Source organism: Drosophila yakuba, chromosome X (genome assembly GCF_016746365.2).
Source record: "Drosophila yakuba strain Tai18E2 chromosome X, Prin_Dyak_Tai18E2_2.1, whole genome shotgun sequence".
Taxonomy (NCBI): domain Eukaryota; kingdom Metazoa; phylum Arthropoda; class Insecta; order Diptera; family Drosophilidae; genus Drosophila; species Drosophila yakuba.
In genome coordinates this window covers 14,970,939-14,996,670 of record NC_052526.2, presented here as the reverse complement: position 1 = coordinate 14,996,670, position 25,732 = coordinate 14,970,939, and the positions used below count along the sequence as shown (strand labels likewise).

At 37.4% G+C, this 25,732-nt stretch overlaps 1 protein-coding gene across 1 annotated transcript in view; it reads left to right on the top strand.

The window, feature by feature from the left end:
• Positions 1 to 25,732, top strand: part of LOC6525480 (serine-rich adhesin for platelets) — a 63,523-nt gene that overhangs the window by 26,808 nt on the left and 10,983 nt on the right. The gene's annotated exons all lie outside the window — the stretch shown is intronic.

Genomic DNA, 25,732 nt, shown 5'->3' with positions numbered 1-25,732 from the left:
AGTTCGTTAGTAGTGGTACAAACTCCATTAAAGTAGCTACCTAAAAATGGAGTAACATATCTGGGATTCTACTTGCATGCAGCTGCTTTTTTTGCGTCTCGTCTGCCAGCCAAGATGTCAATAAACTTTGGGGGTTTCCTCGAAAGGTTTTGTTCGCCTTGTTTTTAGCTCTGATTTCAGTGAAACCAAAAGCAGTTGCGGCAAAACTTCGCGGGAAAATGCAGGGGAATGGTGGCACACATGCACTTAAAAGTGTATTCGTGTAACACGTAAAAGGACTTAAAATGAAGGTGTGCATAACTAAATAAATTCTATCAACAGCAGCAGCAGCAGCAGCAGAAGCAGCAGAGGCAGCAGCGACATCCTCGTGTCGCCTCCTTTTTCGTCCTTAGCCAACATGTGGAACAGGCCTCCCAAGTGGGACAAACACTATTTCTGGCGGTGACACGAAAAGGAGAAACAAAAAAACACACACCAACACACACACACACACACACACACACACACACAGCGAAGAAAATGGAAAAATGGAAAGCTCGGAGACTCGAAAAGGGGAGAAAGGGGAATGGGTGGGCAAAAATTGTGTTAAGCGTTGATTCTTTTGTTCTTGACTCTGTGTCTTCGCCCCCAAAAAACCCTTTCATTTGGCGCCATTCCACTTTGCAGCCTAGTGGCATGCATGTCTAAGATGCAGCCGAGCAACACCCCCCCCCCCTGAAAAGGACGTTCCCCTGACACCACTAACCACCCAATCCCCTGGCTGGAAATTTGTGCTACTTTGTCTTTTGTGTTAACAACAGCAAAACAAACAGCCAGAAAGCGAGAAATAGTAGGCGTGCCGATTTGAAAGTACCTCAACCCACAGCTATAGTAACTCCACACATGTTTCATAATAAGTTCTATATATCTGTCTATATCTATCTAGATCTATCTAGATCTATCTAGATCTATCTAGATCTATCTATAGATCTATCTTTTATAGATCCATCTTGAAAAAGCTGGTTGAAAGAGCAGTGGGAGCAGTATATACCCGCTAAATGCAACGATTGCTGGGTACGAAAAACAAGAAATTGCTGCCGCCTAAAATATTTCAGCGAAACACAAAGTTTGCTTCTTGGCAACGTTGGCGAAAAGGGAAAAATAATAGAACTACTTAATAAAACAAAGACACGACGTGGGCGGCATCGTCATCATCATACTTGTAGTTGTAGTTCCAATTTTTTTTTATTTTTTTTTTTTCCTAGCAATTCCAGTTGCTGTTGCTGCACTTTTTGCATATGCATGCAACGCCCACTTTTTCCGGCCACGCCCCCTCATATCTTATGCATATTTTTTGGGCTCCCTTTCGCCTTTTCGACCAGTGTTGGGCAACGCGACAAAATTGCCGTGAGTTGCTTTGCTTTCGTTACACTTGCCGCAGCCTCGATTTGCCCTGTGTTTTTTCTCGCTGCAGTTTCAGTTTCAGTTTCGGTTTCAGTTGCAGTTGCTGGCTGCAAAAATATGCAAATTGCATGAAAATCTGCCGTTTTTATTCCCCCTATTCTTCCCTCTCTTTCCCTCTCTCTCTAGCTCTCCCTTTCGCTCACGCCCACGTTTTGCCTTTACGTCACGCTGGCCCTGATCCCTTACGTGAGGGCATGCCGTTAACGAAATGGGTTCCGAAAATGAGCATGCGAAATTTTTAAGCTGTGCATTTACCCGGCATTAAAATTGCAACACCTTTGGCTCTCTACGTTTTCCCCGCCTCTTTTCTTTTATTCATGCAAACAACTTTCCATCTTTTTGAAATGCCAAATACGCCTTAAAAATGTATTCAAATGTAATTGTTAGCGCTGCTATGCATATGCAAAACTATTTCAAATATGCAGTAGCTGTCCATTTCAATCCTGTACGTTTCGAATCATGAGAAACTAGTACATTTAATATGGTTGTATGCAATTCGTTTGACTCCATCTGCAACTTAATGCCACGCACTTTACGCGCTCATCTTCGCGTTGAATTGCAGACTAAGGTACTTTGGTTCTTTATTAACTCCCCTAGAACTCTGGTGTCTCCACTCAGCACTCAGCACTCACTACTCAGTACGCAGTACTCACTACTCAGTACGCAGCACTCACTACTCAGCACTCACTACTCAGTACGCAGTACTCACTACTCAGTACTCGTAACTACTCATAACTTGCAGTCGCATTAAAAGACGGAGCAGCAGGAGTATCGCCTTACGTGACGTAAGCCCCCCTTAAGTTGCGCCTTATGACGATGATGGCTGCAACTTCGTTTAGACTTTCAGCCCTCTGGCCCAAACCCACTTGACCTGCCATTACGAGCAGCCCTACACTGCGAACTCACACTGAAAAGCACTGCAGTGCATTAAAGTGGTTGTATCCTTACGCACATTCAAGTTATACACTAATATGCAAAGGCTTCAAAACTGTAGCATACATTTTGGGGCATTACGCGTTGTGGCACTTCAGTTTCATGTTTAAAGTGATACAAAACTAACTAAAACTGTGTATGATAAATATGCGTATAGATGGCATATTAATTTGTATTTCCACTAATTAAGTTGCCGCTTTTTGTGGCAGTGCACACTGCTGGCCCCACTGAAGTCAACTCCGCCCACAGATAAGGCGAAAACCAGGACAAAAATGGAGTAGGAAGTGCTTCAGCCATTAGCACCGTACTTTTGCACTTTTTTGCACTGTGTTGCTGTCGACAGTTGCCCCTTGCTCTGCATCTGCGATGGTGAGTAAGGAGCAAAAGGGAAGTTGGAAAGGGGAGGGGAAAGGGGAAAGGGGAAAGGACCTCCGGGAATTCCTTGGAATGGCTCTTGCTTTTGCTGCTGCTGTTGCTGCTGCTGCTTCTGGCCAAATTGTTATGCAAAATCTGCATAATACATTATGTAATTATGAACGTGACAAAAGTATATTTCCATTCTGCTTCTGGCATTCTGCCATTCGCCTGGCACTCCTCGCTTCTACTCGACTTGACTCGGTCCCACCGGGCGTATGCGCAATATTCGCTTTCGCATTTAATTTTGCATAAACAACATTTAATTAGTTTTTGCTTATCATCAACTTGCGGATATATCCAGCAGCAGCTCGAGCTCCTTGGCATCGGTTGGTTGCAGCAAATTAGTTCGCACCATTTCACTTGTTTGACTTGCTTCTGCTCACTGAAATCTACTCAATTAATTGTAATTTATATAAACGCATATTTGTGTGTTTGTGTTTGTGTGTGTGCGCTAGCATCTATGGATTGTGTGTTGTGTGTGCGCACACACACACACACTGACAGGTGATGTGTACATTAGTCGGTGTTTGCCTCAACCAACACACACACATAGAGCGCACACACATACAGGTGAAAATAAAGAGCACACATGGACACAGTCATCGGCATATGTCAACAATTGTTTCGGCTTAACCCAGTCAACAAATTGTTGGGCCAACTAAGAAGTACAAATTGAAGTTTGCTCAGCACACAATGTGTGCTCATAAAGTGTCGTGGAAAATGTCTTAAAGAATGCTTAACTTTTAATAGGTTCGCTGACTAAAGAATATATATACAAATAAATAATAAACAAACATCCAAGAATGTAGCATAAATGTAGAAAAAGTGCCATTACAACTAGTTCCTAATTGGTATTATAAATAAATGCGTTTTCATACGCGTACTAGTTAAGCTTTTTACTAACTTGCAAAGTATATAATACCCTTGATTAACTTGAGCATACAACTCAGTTTCCTGGGTTACGTTTGAAAGTTCCAGCAAAGTGGGCATTGAATAACAAGTTTAAAATATATTATTGCTGCATTTCTAATTAATTGCATTAGTAATTTATGCATTTTAATTGCTAATTAATGCAAAACCCACAAAAGAAACGTGCAAGTGCGAAAGAGAAAAGGATGAAACAAGTCTGGATTTGTAATTAGCGTTTGCGAATTAGGCAGCTTTGTCTGTGTGTGTTTGTTTGTGTGTTTGCTTGTGCGAGTGTGTGTGTGCTTTATGCACAACAATTTGCATAGGCAAATAAGCGATTGGCCAGTGGGCGTGGCCGCAAGGGGGCGTGGCGACGTAAAAGTTTCGCCAGCGGAAGTTCATTTTATGGCCATCTCTCTGCCGCTGTCACTTCCGGTTTGTTTAAGTTTGCCTATGTATGTGTGTCTGTGTGTGTGTGTCTGTGTGTGTGTGCGTGTGTGTGTGTGTGTGTGTGCGTGTTTAATGAGCCCCTATTTATTACCTAGCCCTTTTAATTTATGTGCGAAACAAATTAGAGGGCCAAGAGTTCTGGCCCAATGCTGTTTGTTATTTGTTATTTACAACGGCACAGTCTTCGCAACAAATCTGCACAAACATTTGCCAAGATAATCGCAAAAAGGCGGTGAAAATCCAAACAAAAGTGGTGGCAAGAGAAGGGCGAGGGGATTTAAATACGAAAAGTTGGCATTGTTTGAAATGCGATAAATACGAAAACTAAGCAGTTACTTTGGAAATCTATATGCTATCTGTGGGAGTTCATTAACTGGGTGTGAAAGGCTAACGAGATAAGCGACACAGGAAACAGTAAAAATACTGATATTTATAAATTAGAAATTTAATTACGAACTCAACGAGGTATTACATTCCAGGATTGGAGCAATATTTCAAAAGTTCTGATCAAAATACTGATATAGTCGCAGAAACACGATTTTCGGCAAACATTCAAACATTTGGTATTCCAATAAATGTCTTTCATTTCTGAATATAAACCAATTGTTTCTTGATAATTGTTTCTTTCTGTGCAGAAAAAGCATTCAAGATGAGCAAGAACAAAAAGCGAGTGTGGAAGTATTATAAACAATAAAAGGATCGCATAGGGAAATATGAGCCAGCTAAAAGCCAAAGCTGAAAACCCAAGGAAATCGCAAAAGGAAAAACACCAATACAAGCACTCAACCACACACACAGACACACGCAGCCACACAATTCCATATGTACATGTATTCACAGAGATATATCTGTGTATATGTGCGTATGAATGACGGCGTTTATCTTCGCGTAATGAAGACATTCCCCAACTTTCGGCACTAAAACTAATTTCTGAGAACTGAACACCGAGGCAACGTCCGCCCCTCTATTGTGCGCGGCGAGGGGGCGTGGCGTGGTAGAACATAAATTAAAATGTTAGCTAAAAGTTTTTGCCGCTAAAATGGCGCAGCAAAGGAGCGAAACTTTGGCGAAGGGGAGCAAAAACGAGTGTAAATGACACTTAACACAATTAAATAAGCATTTAAAGTTGCATGCTCACACTCACACACTCGCACACTCCCACATTCGCACACTCCCACACTCGCAATTACACACACACACACACATGTGTGTATGTGTGGGTAGGCATGCATTACTGCGCTGCATATTAAATTAATGGTGTGCCAAAAAGTGTGCTACTGCAAAAAGTAAATAAGTTGTGCACTGCAGACAAGTAGACGACTTGGAAAATACTCAAAGAAAAGGGGATCATATTTTACTTAGTCTGCCCCCTTGGATTTTCCCTTTGGGATGATTGTGAAACCATCTTACGGATTAGTTGGGCTTCTTTGTGCAAAAGTTATATGTTTTGGAATATGATTTTAAATAATTGAACTGAACTGCTTTGTTCTAGTTGCTCTATCAAATGCCAGTTTCGCTGGCATTAGAATACAAATAAAGCAAAGTTCTAGTTGAGTTGGTTGAGTAGCGGAATTCCAGGGGCACCACCCCCTTAACACCACCCACCTTCCAACCACCGACCTTCCAACCACCCACCTTCCAACCAACCACCAACCACCGCCCACCGAAACACTGGGCCACCGCACCGCCCAACAACAGCGGTAAACTGCACAAGACAAACAAACAGCGCACATGCACTTGTGTCCCTGTGTGTGTGTGTCTTTGTGTGTATGTGTCTCTGTGTGTGTGTACGTCTGTGTGTGTTTTTGTGTGTGATTGTGTTTGTGGGTGGATAATGGTGGGTGGGGCAGTTAAAGATTTATGCGCTCGTTAAGGGCAGTTCCATGCTGCTTTTTATGTGTCATGTGTGCTGCTCCCCAGCCAACCTTAACCCGCTGAAGCCGCCCTGCAACACCCTTAACCCCACTGTGGCTGCAGTTTAGTGCTCTAATCATACAAGATTCAGTGGTTCAGTGGCTATGAGCACATAGCGAATGCGTCGCAAGTGGAAGCTTCTGTTAGTGTCGCACTTGAAATTAAACAATAAACCGAACAAACAAGAGCAACAGTTTGCCCCACAGGAACTTGCCCCCCCCCCCCCTTCCCCCCTTTCCCCCCTCGCCACCCACTCTTGCGATGAATTATCGCCGTGTCGGTTTCAATAACACTTAACACTCTCAGCTTTTTCTCAGTGCAGAAGCACTGAGGTTTTGAGTTATTCGACTTTAAATCAGCGCTAATATATGCTTTTCAATTACTCAAGTTTTTGGCTTTCCCTTTGCTCCGAAGTAAGTTATGTTTTAAGGCATTAAAACATTTATGCATTGTAATGAAGTTAGGGAAAATGCAAAATGCTCGTTCCGCATTCAATTAACATTTAATTTCGGCTTAAGCTGCGATTTGTGTCTATATCGCTATGATTTAAATCCAATTTAAATAGTTAACCTTTTGATGTTGTACATTGATTTTCCGTGTTTTTTTTTTTGTTTTTTTGTGGTTATTTATATTTTTAATGAGTTTTGCTGTCATGTTTTGGGTGGTGTGTGCTCTCAATATAATATTCCCAATTTAATTTAAAGCTTCATCTTGAATGCGCATTGTAATGGGTTGGCTGACTATTTCACTGACTATTTTCCGAATCAATGCCACAAATCTTGTCAAAGTTATATGCTCACTGCGAAACGTATTGAGTTTTCTTTTTGTGGCTTTTACCCAATATTTGTGGCACCCTTTAGACACTCGAATTGCATTCTTTCTCTCACTTTTTCTCGCTTTTTCGGCAAGGAAAACAATGTCGGGGAAAAGTCAACAGGACGACGAAAAGATGAAGAAAAATTACGGTTTAGTTTGGTTTTTGGACCCGCCAAGAACCAAATAAAAGACGTGTATAAAAACGGTGAAAACGTAAATAAGCAGGGCGTTCGGGCCAAAGGAAAAGCGGAAAAGCGTTGGAAAACTGAAAGCGAACGGGAGGAAGGGGGAAGGGGGAAAGGGAGGTAGGAAAAACCAACTCCACTCCCGAAAAGTCTGTGCAAACATTTTATGGCACTTTTGGCTTATTTTCTGCTGCACACACGACGACAATGTTGTGGGGATCCCGCTTTTCAGGGAGCCCTTACCCCTTACCCCTGAACCCCCCCTCCCCTCTATATTAACCCCCACCCTCAATACCCCACTTTTTGTGTGCAATAACTGTTGACAATCTTTGGCAACTTTCGTTAGCCTCAGATTCTTCTCTTCGCAAGTTTTTGGGGTCTGCTGCTTTCATGGGATGGAAAGAGCTCCCCTTTTTCATGGGGCTTACTTGCTTGTGAAGCTCTGCTTCTTCTCCATCACGCACATCGACGGAAATCGATCTCATCACTTATGCAAAATGTGACGCAGTTAGTTTGGAAAATTTATACACAAAGTGAGACGCACACAATCATACCATCCATGAAAGTTCAGCCCCAAAAATAAGAAGAGTTGTTGTTTACCCATGACGAGGGATTACCCACAAATATTCTTCATTGAGATTTCAACCTTAAAATATTGCAAAAAATTTCAAATATTTATGTTCGCGGTGATGAGTCCAAGCGCACAATATTCGCTGGATGCGGGGAGGGGAGGGGGTAGTGGGTGTAGGGGGGGGGGGGGGATAAAAGTCACGACTGAAAATACCCAAGATACAGTTCAACATTTACGAGATGTTGCCAAGGTGAGCGATACGCAAACACACATGACCGGGGGCCTCTATACACGTGCACTGTGCGAAAATGTGAGTGTGTGTGTGTGGCAGAAATAGTTACTTTCAATTTATTTATTTATTATACTTAGTATTCCATATGGCATATTTGCATTGCAGTTTGCTGGCTTAAGCTTAGTTTAGATCTTGAAGTTAGCGCTTGGATGTTTTTCGCTCAGTGTGCCGGCAAACAATCCCAATCCGAGCTGTGACAGAACGAGAATGCAACCGCGATGTCTTTGAGTTGCCTGCTATTTTCGGGCCACGACACGGAGGAGCCTCGCAAGGATCCCCATTCCCATTTCCCATTCCCCATCTCCATGCCCATCCTCACGGTGTCGTGTCAACTTCAGCTGCCATGGCAGTTGCCAAAAAGAATGCCTGCAGAGCGGAAACGCACACACAGATGCAGATACAGGTACACAGATACACAGATACACAGATACACAGATACACAGATACACAGATACAGTGATACAGATACAGATACAGCTACAGCTACACAGATACAGATACACTGATACACTGATACACAGATACAGATACAGATGCAGACACAAGAAGTCCCCCATGAAAAGTTCCACCTCGACTGTTGCTTTATTTCCTTTGGCTTTCGTTTTTATTTGGTGTTTTTTAAATTGTATGCAAGATTTATTAAGATTTAAAAGCTTTTATGTGTGTTGCTGTCAATTGTTGTTGCCCTCACTCACTCACACTCACTCACACACTCACTCATACACTCACTCACACACTCACTCTCTCACTCACTCACTCACTCTAACTCACACATGACGGAATGGGTGAGCAGCGAGCGAGAGGGGGAAGGGGGTTGGGGATATGTGTCGGGCACACGTGTTTGTCCTTTAATTTGCTTTGCCACAAAACTGTTGTTATTGCAACACTTTAATTGAAATTTGTCTCTGTCGTTTCTATTTTCCACCTGCTCTCCGTTTTCCAGCACATCGCAACGCATTGCTCATACGCACTGTGTACGTTGCTCATACGCACTGTGTACGTTGCTCATACGCACTGTGTACGTTGCTCATACGCACTGTGGTGCCCCGAACCGGAGAATTAATATTATTATCATGGCCCATAAGTGTCCATCCGTTTCTGTTTGCACTCGTCTCCTTGTCCTGTTCTCCTGTTGTCCTGCTTCTTGTCCTTGTTCTTGTTCTTGTTCTTGTTTTTGTTCTTGTTTTTGTTCTTGTTTTTGTTCCTGTTTTTGCATTTGTTTACTTTGTTTTGTCTACTAATTGGATTTCGACTTGGGCATGGAAACTGCACAAAAAACTGGATGAAATCCAACTGATTTTTCTTTGTGCTGTGAAAAATGCATAGCACATGCATGGGCCTGTATACATGATAGGTATATATACATATATAGATACAGATAGGTAATTCTGTTGACTTCATATTGTTTGGTCATCAGAAGTGGTTCCAATGCCCACAATCCATTCAATAGATGAAAGTCAAACGAAATTAGTTTTTATTGTCCATTACAAATGTTTCAAATTGTAATCCTGTTAAATGGCAAATGGCTATCGATAAACGACAAACGACAAACGATAATTGCCTGGGAGCTGTGGGAATCATAATCGAGCACCTGCCGGCCATGAAAACGTGAAAAGGGTTTTATATACTTGTATACTTCGATTGGCTGACAATTTGCCAGATTGCTTGGCCAACTTGATGCTCTCTTTAGCTGGCATACGAATGAATTGAATTTTGTTTTGCCAGTGATTATCCCATTTTAATAGGTAGCTTTTTCTGCACTTGATAAACGTAAGTATCTTATGGATTCCCTAATTGCTTCTACGTATAACTGCTGTGTGTTTAAATGCCAGCAAACATGTTCTGCTTCTCCAGTAACGACAGCAGTTATCTCATTTCACTTGGCAGCATACTATGCACACACATACTATATAGTATATATAGTATATATATATAGTAGTAGAGTGAGCGGTACTTAGCTTAACCAACTGAAATGCACACAACATTAACTGGCAAGAGATGCAGCGGCATTATCATATCTTATTACAGACATTCATGGCATGTCCTGAAAGGATGTGGAATGGCGGCGACTCCTGCCAACACTTGGCTGCTCCATAACGCGAGTCAAGTATAAATTGAAATTGAAATGAATATGCGCTGGCAAAAGGGGAACGCAAAGCAGTCGAGTCCATAGACTTTTATATTTCATATTTCACATTTTCATTTTTTTTCTTTTTTGTCGTGAGAACGCTTTAACAGCAACAGCTGGCAATCATTTGATTATGTGTTTTGGGTTTTGTGTACGTGGCTTGGCTTGACTGCATGTTTCCTGGTTCTATGTTGTGTCGCCCCAAAGGATTTTGTGGAGCTGGAGGAGACAATTAACACACCCTACACCCCCTCCCCTCCCCCCCCCCCCTGGTCACCGTAAAGTGTGTGGCCCCCGGGAAATGATTTGCATTAAAAATGCTCATTAACTCGACCCCAGTTGTTATGCAATTTCTTTTTTGCCCGCAGGCCATGCAGCAGCTCACAAAGCAAAACACTGAAAACACACAGAGAGAAAAAAGGGGGAAACAAAAAATACGGGCGGCTCGAAAGTGAGATTAATACGTTGTGTGGTCATTGTGCCTGAAACTTGCCATTTATTTCAATTACACATTGACTTATTAGTTAGTTTATATATTTATTTGTTTAATTACAACGTTTGCTCATTATATTCCGTTGATTATTTAAATTTTAACTTAATTTTAACTTAAATTTTGATAATGTAACTTTAATTTTTAATTTACAAATTTAGCAGTAGTAAATGCAAATGTTGCTCAAGCAAATATTAAACTTTTAAGCTTAATGTATTAGCAATATGAATATAGTGACTATTACGCATACGCAGTGTGGCACTTGCTTATAAAATTTATTTGGGGTTACTTTAGACACTTTAGATAATATTCTATAATGCACAAGAAGTCGCATATACCCCGCGCTGTGTAGGGCAGCATAATAACATGGTTGTGGTAACAATTTGCTCTATGGCACGTTTTTTATGGCTTTTTACTTCGCCTCTTGCTTTAACACGATTTTAAATTGTGCACGCAATTAAATATTTAAATTGTATTTTATATACCCCAGTAAGTACGTGAGTGTGTGTGTGTGTGTGCGCGTTTTTGAGTGGCAGTAGTGTTAGTGTGCCGCCCGTTTTAAGTGCGGTCAATTTTGAGTTTTTATGCTGCCCCATTGAGCTTAAATTATTCAGGGCCAGCTGAGAACGTCAACAGCTCGAGCAGCTTGAGACATATTCGTGTGACCCACATTGTACGCACTTCCCTCGCCCTTAGTGTGCGTGTGTTTGTGTGTGTGTGTGTGTGTGTGTGTGTGAGCGGATGTTGTGTTCGCTGCAGCGGAAACGGAAACGGGGGGTGGAATATATTTGAAATTTATCATTTGCGGCTGCATAATTGAAATATTAAATATTTATAATGTGACATTTACCTGGGGTCAGGCAAATGCGACTTTCAAAATTCAGACAGGCCAAAATGCAGTTCTAAATTATAATTTATGTACGTTCCAAGCACTTTTTTCTGCGCCACTTCACAATCGCCGTGCCTAATGTGAATTTATATTTCAGTAAAGTTGTATACAAGAAAGAAAGAGCTTTACATTTCATTGAAAGTGCGCTTGGAACTTAAAGAAATTTGGAAAGTGGATTTTCCTTTACTTGAAAAGCCTTTAAATTATGTCACCACCGAACTGAAAGTAGAGATCCTTGGACCTGCTTATGAATATGAATTATGTAGCTTGACCTCCCCGCCACATTCACATTCACATTCACATTCACATTTACACTCACATTCATATGCAATTCAAATGCGAAGCGCCGAAAAGTAGGCCAACGTTTCATTTGTTTTAATTTCCGAGGAAACTTTAAGCTCCGCAACTTTTGTGTGGTGGTGAAAAAAAGAACGGGGGGGGGGGAGGGGAAAAAAAGGATTCCCTCGAGATGGCACACAGTAAGCCCGCATCAGCGTATCAATTTCAATCCATCGCAAGTGCGACACTCGCTCATTTTAATAGTGGCCATAAATTGTCGCACTGCGGAAATATTTGGAATATTGAAAGATATTTCATTCGTTGGCGGCAAATGCAATTAATCAATTATGCATTTTGTTTAAGCATTTAATCGTATTTAATAGAATCTATCAAGTTATGCGCATAAATTAATTGATTTAATGTGCGGCAAGCGAATTAAAATGCCGCAAACACACACAACGCATTGCATGTGTTGGTGTGGGTGCAAGTGCGTGTAAGTGTAAGTGTATATGTGCGTGTGTGTGTGTATGTGTGTGGTGGCTTTTTGCATGCGTTTCGGCTGGCAGCAGTTAATCAAAGGTCCTTTTTGCCATCGCTTTTTCGATGCCAGCGGATGAGAGTGACGCCATATTGGTTTTTCTGCTTTGACAAGCGGAAATGACAGTTGACGCCATTTTGCATTCAACACTTATTCGCGATTATTCACGATTATTTACAATTATTTACAATTGATTATTTACGATTATCTACGATTATTTACGATTATCTACGATAATCTACGATTATTTACGATTATCTACGATTATTTACGATTATTTACGATTATTTACGATTATCTACGATTATTTACGATTATCTACGATTATCTACGATTATTTACGATTACCTACGATTATTTACAATTATTTATGTTTATTTACGATTATTTACGATTATCTACGATTATTTACGATTATTTACGATTATCTACGATTATCTACGATTATTTACGATTATTTGCAATGGCCAATTGCGAGAGATATGAAAGCGTGAGCAGGAAATGGAATAATATATAATTATATTTACCAAGCACACAATTTGTCGAGTGAGCAACTAATCAATTAGTCACATAATTACGCTCTAATTAAATCCACAAAACGTAACTTTGAAACGCTTTGATACACTCTCAAATCAAGTGAGCTTAGTGAATGAATCTCGTGCGTGATTCATGCGCCAGCGAAAAGCTAACTCCATAATGGCATTCAATTAATGAAAATTTCATATTTATGACCCTGTCGCATGGCATAAAAAGCGTATGGCAATCTCGTTCATTTATCAGCATGAGTGGCACTGCTGGGCGAACAAATGAGTTTGAGTTGGCAGACAAAGTTCCCCAAAGACTGGCCCATAGATCTGTCACTTTTCTGCCTCCTTGGCTACAGTGGTTACAGTGGATCCCAGTAAGGATCCCAAAGGATGTAGCCGCTTTGCCGCTTGATTGCGTAATGTGCCCATTATAGATTTAACAGCAAATGAAACACAATTCTCCTCGGGGGCCGCCCAGCAAAAGCCCAGCAAACGTAATTGCGCTGAACAATTTATGGACGTGTTTATGCACACGGCCATCTGGCCTTTAAGACATTATTAATTGAGGGCCCAAATGAGGGCAAATACAATACATACATATGTATATATGTATATAGAAGTATGTGTGTAGGGTTGCCTATGCGTATACGCATTCTTTTGCCACCCATGCCAAAAGTTTATTATGCATGACGTTAAGTCCTGCACTTAAATGCCTGTTATCGATATGTCGAACGGCGCATGAATGCGTAATGCCAAGCCGCAGGATATGCTTTGCTCCTTTAAAGTCCTGGCAGTGCTGCATGTCCTGATAGTCCTGATAGTCCTGGTTGTCCTGGTTAACAGCGATGGCAGCCAGCGCTTGCCAAACTAAATCGACTGAGTGACGTCGCAAAGTGTTGATAAATATGAAAGTTTTGACAGCCTGCTGGCAAGCATAATTGGCCTGCGGAGCGGATTGCAAAACTTCAAGTTGATGGCCATAAATCAGTCTCGACTTTGGCTTAAACGCTGACATACTAGCTGCCGGGCAATTGCAATAAATTCGAAATTAAATTTTGATATTGATATTTGATATTAAAACACTCAAATGCCAGCAGTTCTGGCGATCTACGAAAGCCAAAAGTTTGATCTGTAAGCCAATGCTTACGATAATATTCTCGAGCAGTAAACTTCAGTTTTTCGTCAGCCCGGCGAAAATACAAAAAAATAATAAGCACAGCAATGAGTTTTCCTTCGCCTTTCTTGGCTGCACTTAAGCCGCGCGGCTTTTCCTCGCTTTTCCTTTCGCAACGCAACTCAACTCAACTCAACTCGAGGGTCGTGGGTCGTGGGAAAACAAACGTCGTCAGCTTTGCTGGCTTTTTGGGTTAATGCCACGCCCACGGCGGCGACCTCTTGTTTTCAGCTTATGCAGCTGGATCCCCAATGATGCCACGCCGATGTGGATGCCACTGCAATGGTAGCATTGCAGCAAGTGCAAAGTGTAAAAAGCGCTGAGAGGCACAAAGTAAGTGAGTAAGTGGGCAAGTGCGCTGGAAAGTGTGGAAAACGAACTACCCTTTATGACTACAAAGTTGCGATTGTTCTTAAGTTTCTAGCCGAGCTCTAAACAAAATGTATTAACTGGTTGCTAACCAAGCAACATGTATATATTATAGATTTTTAATATATTTTTATTCATTGCAAGGCCAACAATAATCATTTAAATATCTTTCTTGCACGGGCATTCCCACTCAATTACAGCGATTAGCAGATGTGAATTTTCCCACAGCTGCTGGAAAATTCAGGTGCATCAAAGGAATCCGTCTTGATTAGGCACAGAATTACTGGGCAGCGGAGAAAATAAGACGAAGAAAGCACTTGAGTGAAGTGGAAGTGGGCAGAATGCGTCACTTTTAATTTGTTTGCCGTTCTGCTGGCAGCTCGGCCTTCTATCTTGCCCTATGTATGTATCTGTGTGTATAGAAATAGTAACAGGTATATATATATATATAGTATATATGTATATATTTGTGAATTGCTGCCGTTGTCTGTTGCAACAAACTTAAACTTGTCAAGCACTTTCGTCTTGTCGTCCTGAGTGTTGCAATTAGCAAATAAAATAAGTAGCGCTCGCTGCGTGGGCATTGCAACAATGTTGACAACAATGGCCGAGTTAATTGCAAACAAACACGACGCTGGCAACTCTGGCGACGGCTCTGGGGTACAGTCACGCGCCATGCAAATTAGTTTCCATTCAACTTAACCTTGTTAGCAGCGACTGACAGGCTACCAGGATCCCACTCTCTCTTCCGAGAATATGCATGAGGCATGAGGCATGAGGCAAGTGAATAGCTCTGAATAGCAACACTGCTACTAATATTAGACACTCTTAGGTAAGTTAACTTAAAGCTTTGCTAGCTGCCAAATATTTAGATTGCTTTCAAGGGTAAGAGAATTTGAAAATATTTTTATGAATCTATGATTTTTTAGGCCGGAAATTATTTAGCGAAAATGCAGAATATCTAGGCAACAATTTAAGATTTTCCATTTCCGCGCGCAAGGTGCCGCACCTGCTTGCACTTCCACTTACGCAGATTACCATCTGTTTTTATGGCCACGCCCACTTCATGCCTCAGCCTCCCCCGCAAGGCAATAATAGTGTGCAACAACTGCAACAGCAAGACATATGCAACACATGCAACAACTCAGACGAAGCAGCAGCTGCGGAACAATTTTCGCTCCATTGCCGACAGTTAATCATATTGCTGGGCGCTGCAGCCACGCCCCCTTTTCCAGGGTCCTTTTGAACACTGTGCAGCATCCCATTTCAAGAGCACAGCATGGAGTTGTGCAAAAAAGAATATAGAACTTTAAGTAATATATTTAGCAGTGCATACTACCTTTGAGTACGAGAACTGATGTGCTAATAATAAAGTAAATAAGCAGTAAGTAAGAAAGTAAGTGCTTACATTTGAAATAGACAGTATGTCCTTTTTACGTTAGTTCACAAGTGAAATCAACCTGATGAACTCGCATTTCCGGTTGGCGTTGTGACTTACGCAAATGTCAAAATGCTAACTAAGCCAATTGTGGAACGCTTAAGTTGAGCAAATAAACGCAATCAATTGACAAGCGGCAACAGAGAGCACAACTTAATAATACCACCATGTATTTATGCGTGTTTGAATGGGCAACATACTTGCATACATACATATACGTACATATATGTATACACTGATGAAATGATAAAATGATGCGATGCCAATTGGTCGCCATGCAAATGGGCGTTGAAAATGAAATCGCCTTAAAATCTATGGAAATGTGGTTAAGTGCTTAAGCGTCATGCACACACACACTCACACACACACAGAGGGGCATTTAAACACCCACACATACACACAAAGTGCGGGGGGTAAGGGGGGTAATGGGGGTTTGAAACAAAGCATGGATTAAAACAAACATAGCTCTAACCACGTGTCCGTGTGGCGCGTATCCTTGTTTTCCCCTGTCTGTGTGCGTGTCTGTCTATGTGTCTGTGTCTGCACAATCGTCTGCGATGGTGTATGTGTGCGTGTGTGTGTGACAACATGCGTGGATTTATTTCAGGACTATAGGCCAACAAAAAATGGCTACAAAATGCAACAGAAACAACAACAAGCACAACAAAAAAAGAAAAACATTTCCCACAGTTGGCAACCGTTTCCGGGCAAATAAAGCGGACACATGGCAGACAAAGCCACACTCTGGCATTTGTTTATGCAGCAACAGGGTGTTCTCGCTAAAACGAAATTTCAATAAAAATTTTTAAATGTTTCAAATGCCATAAGATTATATTAAGTAAAGATTTTTGTTAGCTGAACGTTTTTATCGATTGTTGGTATCGATGTCATATGAAATTAGAAATAGTTCTAAAATACCCTGTTTCTTTCTTTTTTTTGAAAGTTATCCTGTATTTTATGTGTGTGGCAGAGGCAAGGTAAACAATTCGGTACGCTTTTTTTTCGGTCGGTGGGTCGGTCATTATTTTTATGACCCATGGGTCATGTTGCGCATACGTTTTAAGCAGCTTAAGTTTGAATCGCAGGCGACCGAAAGTGTGGGGGCCATAATTGGGATTGTGTATTTTGGATTTTGGATGTTGGATGTTGGAGGCTGGGGCATGTGGCATTTGTCATTTGCTAATTGCTTGGCTGACAAAACCAAATTGTTGCAAAGCAATTAGCAAGTGCATCGAACGGAAAACAAAAAGAGGAAAAGAGAGAGGGAGAGAGAAGAAAATGGCTCAGAAAAGCGGCGCGAATCGATAACGATAAATGGCAGCGATGCGACCCAGTTTCCGGTGTCGTCTCATTCGAATATTTCAAATATTTCAAATATTTCAATCAACTGGCCAAACATTCCCGCCCCCTTTAGCCCGCCCCTCTTCAATCACTTTGCCAGCGAGCGTGAAAATTGAGTGCCAACACTGTGGCAAGTTTGGGTGGCGCAAAAGGGCGGCGGTGTGATGAAGGTGGGGGCGTGTCGCAAAATGTGAGTACGGAAAACAGCTATTCGAGTGTCAAATCAAATGTCAATGGTAAGTGGGCGGCGGAGTGGGCGCGTTACGGAAGAATATCGAGGCTTTTGTGGGTAGTCGAGCCATTTTAATGACATCTTTCAAAGTGTTTGCCAGTGCAATTTGGCCCAAAGCCCATAGTTTTCCCCCCACCGCCCCCATTTCCATCAATTTCCACCCATTTCCCCCATTTTCACTTTGAATATATGCCTGTGGCACAACAACGTCACTGCATCCATCCACGTAATCATCGCCATCGGCAGCCGGAATCGGAGCTTCATCCTCATTGGGTCCATAATTAACACCACCAGGAATTGCAATTTGCAGTGCATTGTTGTCGTTCGCCGAGTTTCGATGAGCCCGTCAACTCCCAATCCCCAAAACACGGCTCAATTCTATTCTGGGATGACTGCGTGATCAGTTCGAAATTAATCTACGAATTTCTCACCGAATACTACACTGAAAATGTATGCAATTCGCTCACAAATTTCTGCATTTTTGCTACCAGGCGATCAGTGGCAGGTTTTGGAATTTCTGTTCGGCTCTTCGATAAATCATTCATTCCAAATTGGAAGAAAAGTGAAAAAAATATAATTTCTTTTTTGAAAACACAGTTTGATAGGAAATTTAATTACGAGCTCAACGAGGTATGCCATTCCATGATTGGACCAATATTTCAAAAGTTATGATCAAAATACTGATATTTATAGTCGGAGAAACACAATTTTCGACAAACATCCAAAAATCATGGTCAAAAATTGGAAAAAAAAATTTTTTTATTTCAACTTTCATTTTTGAACACAGTTCGATTAGAAATTTAATTACAAACTCAACGAGGTATGCCATTCCATATTCGGAACAATATTTCAAAAGTTATGATCAAAATACTGATAATTATAGTCGCAGAATAACAGAAAAGCGATTTTCGGCAAAAATCATCATCAAAAATTGGAAGAAAAGTGAAAAAAAAAAATATTTTTTTTTGAAAACACAGTTCGATTAGAAATTTAATTACAAACTCAACGAGGTATGCCATTCCATGATTGGACCAATATTTCAAAAGTTATGATCAAAATACTGATATTTATAGTCGGAGAAACACAATTTTCGACAAACATCCAAAAATCATGGTCAAAAATTGGAAAAAAAAATTTTTTTATTTCAACTTTCATTTTTGAACACAGTTCGATTAGAAATTTAATTACAAACTCAACGAGGTATGCCATTCCATATTCGGAACAATATTTCAAAAGTTATGATCAAAATACTGATAATTATAGTCGCAGAATAACAGAAAAGCGATTTTCGGCAAAAATCATCATCAAAAATTGGAAGAAAAGTGAAAAAAAAAAATTTTTTTTTTTGAAAACACAGTTCGATTAGAAATTTAATTACGAGCTCAACGAGGTATGCCATGCCAAGTTATGATCAAAATACTGATAATTATAGTCGCAGAATAACAGAAAAGCGATTTTCGGCAAAAATCATCATCAAAAATTGGAAGAAAAGTGAAAAAAAAAAATTTTTTTTTTTGAAAACACAGTTCGATTAGAAATTTAATTACGAGCTCAACGAGGTATGCCATTCCATGATTGGACCAATATTTCAAAAGTTATGATCAAAATACTGATATTTATAGTCGGAGAAACACAATTTTCGACAAACATCCAAAAATCATGGTCAAAAATTGGAAAAAAACATTTTTTTATTTCAACTTTCATTTTTGAACACAGTTCGATTAGAAATTTAATTACAAACTCAACGAGGTATGCCATTCCATGATTGGACCAATATTTCAAAAGTTATAATCAAAATACTGATATTTATAGTCGGAGAAACACAATTTTCGACAAACATCTAAAAATCATGGTCAAAAATTGGAAAAAAAAATTTTTTTATTTCAACTTTCATTTTTGAACACAGTTCGATTAGAAATTTAATTACAAACTCAACGAGGTATGCCATTCCATATTCGGAACAATATTTCAAAAGTTATGATCAAAATACTGATAATTATAGTCGCAGAATAACAGAAAAGCGATTTTCGGCAAAAATCATCATCAAAAATTGGAAGAAAAGTGAAAAAAAAAAATTTTTTTTTTTGAAAACACAGTTCGATTAGAAATTTAATTACGAGCTCAACGAGGTATGCCATTCCATGATTGGACCAATATTTCAAAAGTTATGATCAAAATACTGATATTTATAGTCGGAGAAACACAATTTTCGACAAACATCCAAAAATCATGGTCAAAAATTGGAAAAAAAAATTTTTTTATTTCAACTTTCATTTTTGAACACAGTTCGATTAGAAATTTGATTACAAACTCAACGAGGTATGCCATTCCATATTCGGAACAATATTTCAAAAGTTATGATCAAAATACTGATAATTATAGTCGCAGAATAACAGAAAAGCGATTTTCGGCAAAAATCATCATCTAAAATTGGAAGAAAAGTGAAAAAAAAATATTTTTTTTTTTGAAAACACAGTTCGATTAGAAATTTAATTATGAGCTCAACGAGGTATGCCATTCCATGATTGGACCAATATTTCAAAAGTTATGATCAAAATACTGATATTTATAGTCGGAGAAACACAATTTTCGACAAACATCCAAAAATCATGGTCAAAAATTGGAAAAAAATTTTTTTTTATTTCAACTTTCATTTTTGAACACAGTTCGATTAGAAATTTAATTACAAACTCAACGAGGTATGCCATTCCATATTCGGACCAATATTTCAAAAGTTATGATCAAAATACTGATATTTATAGTCGGAGAAACACAATTTTCGACAAACATCCAAAAATCATGGTCAAAAATTGGAAAAAAAAATTTTTTTATTTCAACTTTCATTTTTGAACACAGTTCGATTAGAAATTTAATTACAAACTCAACGAGGTATGCCATTCCATATTCGGACCAATATTTCAAAAGTTATGATCAAAATACTGATATTTATAGTCGGAGAAACACAATTTTCGACAAACATCCAAAAATCATGGTCAAAAATTGGAAAAAAAAATTTTTTTATTTCAACTTTCATTTTTGAACACAGTTCGATTAGAAATTTAATTACAAACTCAACGAGGTATGCCATTCCATGATTGGACCAATATTTCAAAAGTTATGATCAAAATACTGATATTTATAGTCGGAGAAACACAATTTTCGACAAACATCCAAAAATCATGGTCAAAAATTGGAAAAAAAAATTTTTTTATTTCAACTTTCATTTTTGAACACAGTTCGATTAGAAATTTAATTACAAACTCAACGAGGTATGCCATTCCATATTCGGAACAATATTTCAAAAGTTATGATCAAAATACTGATAATTATAGTCGCAGAATAACAGAAAAGCGATTTTCGGCAAAAATCATCATCAAAAATTGGAAGAAAAGTGAAAAAAAAATATTTTTTTTTTTGAAAACACAGTTCGATTAGAAATTTAATTACGAGCTCAACGAGGTATGCCATTCCATGATTGGACCAATATTTCAAAAGTTATGATCAAAATACTGATATTTATAGTCGGAGAAACACAATTTTCGACAAACATCCAAAAATCATGGTCAAAAATTGGAAAAAAAAATTTTTTTATTTCAACTTTCATTTTTGAACACAGTTCGATTAGAAATTTAATTACGAGCTCAACGAGGTATGACATTCCATGATTGGACCAATATTTCAAAAGTTCTGATCAAAAGACTGATATTTATAGTCGGAGAAACACAATTTTCGACAAACATCCAAAAATCATGGTCAAAAATTGGAAAAAAAAATTTTTTTATTTCAACTTTCATTTTTGAACACAGTTCGATTAGAAATTTTATTACAAACTCAACGAGGTATGCCATTCCATGATTGGACCAATATTTCAAAAGTTATGATCAAAATACTGATATTTATAGTCGGAGAAACACAATTTTCGACAAACATCCAAAAATCATGGTCAAAAATTGGAAAAAAAAATTTTTTTATTTCAACTTTCATTTTTGAACACAGTTCGATTAGAAATTTAATTACAAACTCAACGAGGTATGCCATTCCATATTCGGAACAATATTTCAAAAGTTATGATCAAAATACTGATAATTATAGTCGCAGAATAACAGAAAAGCGATTTTCGGCAAAAATCATCATCAAAAATTGGAAGAAAAGTGAAAAAAAAATATTTTTTTTTTTGAAAACACAGTTCGATTAGAAATTTAATTACGAGCTCAACGAGGTATGCCATTCCATGATTGGACCAATATTTCAAAAGTTATGATCAAAATACTGATATTTATAGTCGGAGAAACACAATTTTCGACAAACATCCAAAAATCATGGTCAAAAATTGGAAAAAAAAATTTTTTTATTTCAACTTTCATTTTTGAACACAGTTCGATTAGAAATTTAATTACAAACTCAACGAGGTATGCCATTCCATATTCGGACCAATATTTCAAAAGTTATGATCAAAATACTGATATTTATAGTCGGAGAAACACAATTTTCGACAAACATCCAAAAATCATGGTCAAAAATTGGAAAAAAAAATTTTTTTATTTCAACTTTCATTTTTGAACACAGTTCGATTAGAAATTTAATTACAAACTCAACGAGGTATGCCATTCCATGATTGGACCAATATTTCAAAAGTTATGATCAAAATACTGATATTTATAGTCGGAGAAACACAATTTTCGACAAACATCCAAAAATCATGGTCAAAAATTGGAAAAAAAAATTTTTTTATTTCAACTTTCATTTTTGAACACAGTTCGATTAGAAATTTAATTACAAACTCAACGAGGTACGGCATTCGATATTCGGACCAATATTTCAAAAGTTCTGATCAAAATACTGATAATTATAGTCGCAGAATAACAGAAAAGCGATTTTCGGCAAAAATCATCATCAAAAATTGGAAGAAAAGTGAAAAAAAAATATTTTTTTTTTTTGAAAACACAGTTCGATTAGAAATTTAATTACGAGCTCAACGAGGTATGCCATTCCATGATTGGACCAATATTTCAAAAGTTATGATCAAAATACTGATATTTATAGTCGGGGAAACACAATTTTCGACAAACATCCAAAAATCATGGTCAAAAATTGGAAAAAAAAATTTTTTTATTTCAACTTTCATTTTTGAACACAGTTCGATTAGAAATTTAATTACAAACTCAACGAGGTATGCCATTCCATATTCGGAACAATATTTCAAAAGTTATGATCAAAATACTGATAATTATAGTCGCAGAATAACAGAAAAGCGATTTTCGGCAAAAATCATCATCAAAAATTGGAAGAAAAGTGAAAAAAAAATATTTTTTTTTTTGAAAACACAGTTCGATTAGAAATTTAATTACGAGCTCAACGAGGTATGCCATTCCATGATTGGACCAATATTTCAAAAGTTATGATCAAAATACTGATATTTATAGTCGGAGAAACACAATTTTCGACAAACATCCAAAAATCATGGTCAAAAATTGGAAAAAAAAATTTTTTTATTTCAACTTTCATTTTTGAACACAGTTCGATTAGAAATTTAATTACGAGCTCAACGAGGTATGACATTCCATGATTGGACCAATATTTCAAAAGTTCTGATCAAAAGACTGATATTTATAGTCGGAGAAACACAATTTTCGACAAACATCCAAAAATCATGGTCAAAAATTGGAAAAAAAAATTTTTTTATTTCAACTTTCATTTTTGAACACAGTTCGATTAGAAATTTAATTACAAACTCAACGAGGTATGCCATTCCATGATTGGACCAATATTTCAAAAGTTATGATCAAAATACTGATATTTATAGTCGGAGAAACACAATTTTCGACAAACATCCAAAAATCATGGTCAAAAATTGGAAAAAAAAATTTTTTTATTTCAACTTTCATTTTTGAACACAGTTCGATTAGAAATTTAATTACAAACTCAACGAGGTATGCCATTCCATATTCGGAACAATATTTCAAAAGTTATGATCAAAATACTGATAATTATAGTCGCAGAATAACAGAAAAGCGATTTTCGGCAAAAATCATCATCAAAAATTGGAAGAAAAGTGAAAAAAAATATTTTTTTTTTTGAAAACACAGTTCGATTAGAAATTTAATTACGAGCTCAACGAGGTATGCCATTCCATGATTGGACCAATATTTCAAAAGTTATGATCAAAATACTGATATTTATAGTCGGAGAAACACAATTTTCGATAAACATCCAAAAATCATGGTCAAAAATTGGAAAAAAAAATTTTTTTATTTCAACTTTCATTTTTGAACACAGTTCGATTAGAAATTTAATTACAAACTCAGCGAGGTATGCCATTCCATGATTGGACCAATATTTCAAAAGTTATGATCAAAATACTGATATTTATAGTCGGAGAAACACAATTTTCGACAAACATCCAAAAATCATGGTCAAAAATTGGAAAAAAAAATTTTTTTATTTCAACTTTCATTTTTGAACACAGTTCGATTAGAAATTTAATTACGAGCTCAACGAGGTATGACATTCCATGATTGGACCAATATTTCAAAAGTTCTGATCAAAAGACTGATATTTATAGTCGGAGAAACACAATTTTCGACAAACATCCAAAAATCATGGTCAAAAATTGGAAAAAAAAATTTTTTTATTTCAACTTTCATTTTTGAACACAGTTCGATTAGAAATTTAATTACAAACTCAACGAGGTATGCCATTCCATGATTGGACCAATATTTCAAAAGTTATGATCAAAATACTGATATTTATAGTCGGAGAAACACAATTTTCGACAAACATCCAAAAATCATGGTCAAAAATTGGAAAAAAAAATTTTTTTATTTCAACTTTCATTTTTGAACACAGTTCGATTAGAAATTTAATTACAAACTCAACGAGGTATGCCATTCCATATTCGGAACAATATTTCAAAAGTTATGATCAAAATACTGATAATTATAGTCGCAGAATAACAGAAAAGCGATTTTCGGCAAAAATCATCATCAAAAATTGGAAGAAAAGTGAAAAAAAAAATATTTTTTTTTTTGAAAACACAGTTCGATTAGAAATTTAATTACGAGCTCAACGAGGTATGCCATTCCATGATTGGACCAATATTTCAAAAGTTATGATCAAAATACTGATATTTATAGTCGGAGAAACACAATTTTCGACAAACATCCAAAAATCATGGTCAAAAATTGGAAAAAAAAAATTTTTTATTTCAACTTTCATTTTTGAACACAGTTCGATTAGAAATTTAATTACAAACTCAACGAGGTATGCCATTCCATATTCGGAACAATATTTCAAAAGTTATGATCAAAATACTGATAATTATAGTCGCAGAATAACAGAAAAGCGATTTTCGGCAAAAATCATCATCAAAAATTGGAAGAAAAGTGAAAAAAAAATATTTTTTTTTTTGAAAACACAGTTCGATTAGAAATTTAATTACGAGCTCAACGAGGTATGCCATTCCATGATTGGACCAATATTTCAAAAGTTATGATCAAAATACTGATATTTATAGTCGGAGAAACACAATTTTCGACAAACATCCAAAAATCATGGTCAAAAATTGGAAAAAAAAATTTTTTTATTTCAACTTTCATTTTTGAACACAGTTCGATTAGAAATTTAATTACGAGCTCAACGAGGTATGACATTCCATGATTGGACCAATATTTCAAAAGTTCTGATCAAAAGACTGATATTTATAGTCGGAGAAACACAATTTTCGACAAACATCCAAAAATCATGGTCAAAAATTGGAAAAAAAAATTTTTTTATTTCAACTTTCATTTTTGAACACAGTTCGATTAGAAATTTAATTACAAACTCAACGAGGTATGCCATTCCATGATTGGACCAATATTTCAAAAGTTATGATCAAAATACTGATATTTATAGTCGGAGAAACACAATTTTCGACAAACATCCAAAAATCATGGTCAAAAATTGGAAAAAAAAATTTTTTTATTTCAACTTTCATTTTTGAACACAGTTCGATTAGAAATTTAATTACAAACTCAACGAGGTACGGCATTCGATATTCGGACCAATATTTCAAAAGTTCTGATCAAAATACTGATATTTATAGTCGCAAAATAACAGAAAAGCGATTTTCGGCAAAAATCATCATCAAAAATTGGAAGAAAAGTGAAAAAAATATATATATTTTTTTGAAAACACAGTTCGATTAGAAATTTAATTACGAGCTCAACGAGGTATGACATTCCATGATTGGACCAATATTTCGAAAGTTATGATCGAAATACTGATATTTATAGTCGCAGAATAACAGAAAAGCGATTTTCGGCATATAAAACCGGGGTTTTTTGTGCAAAATCTTAGTTTTCATGGGAAGATAAAAAGGAATTTCGTTTAATCATTTTGACGTTGTCAAATTTAAAT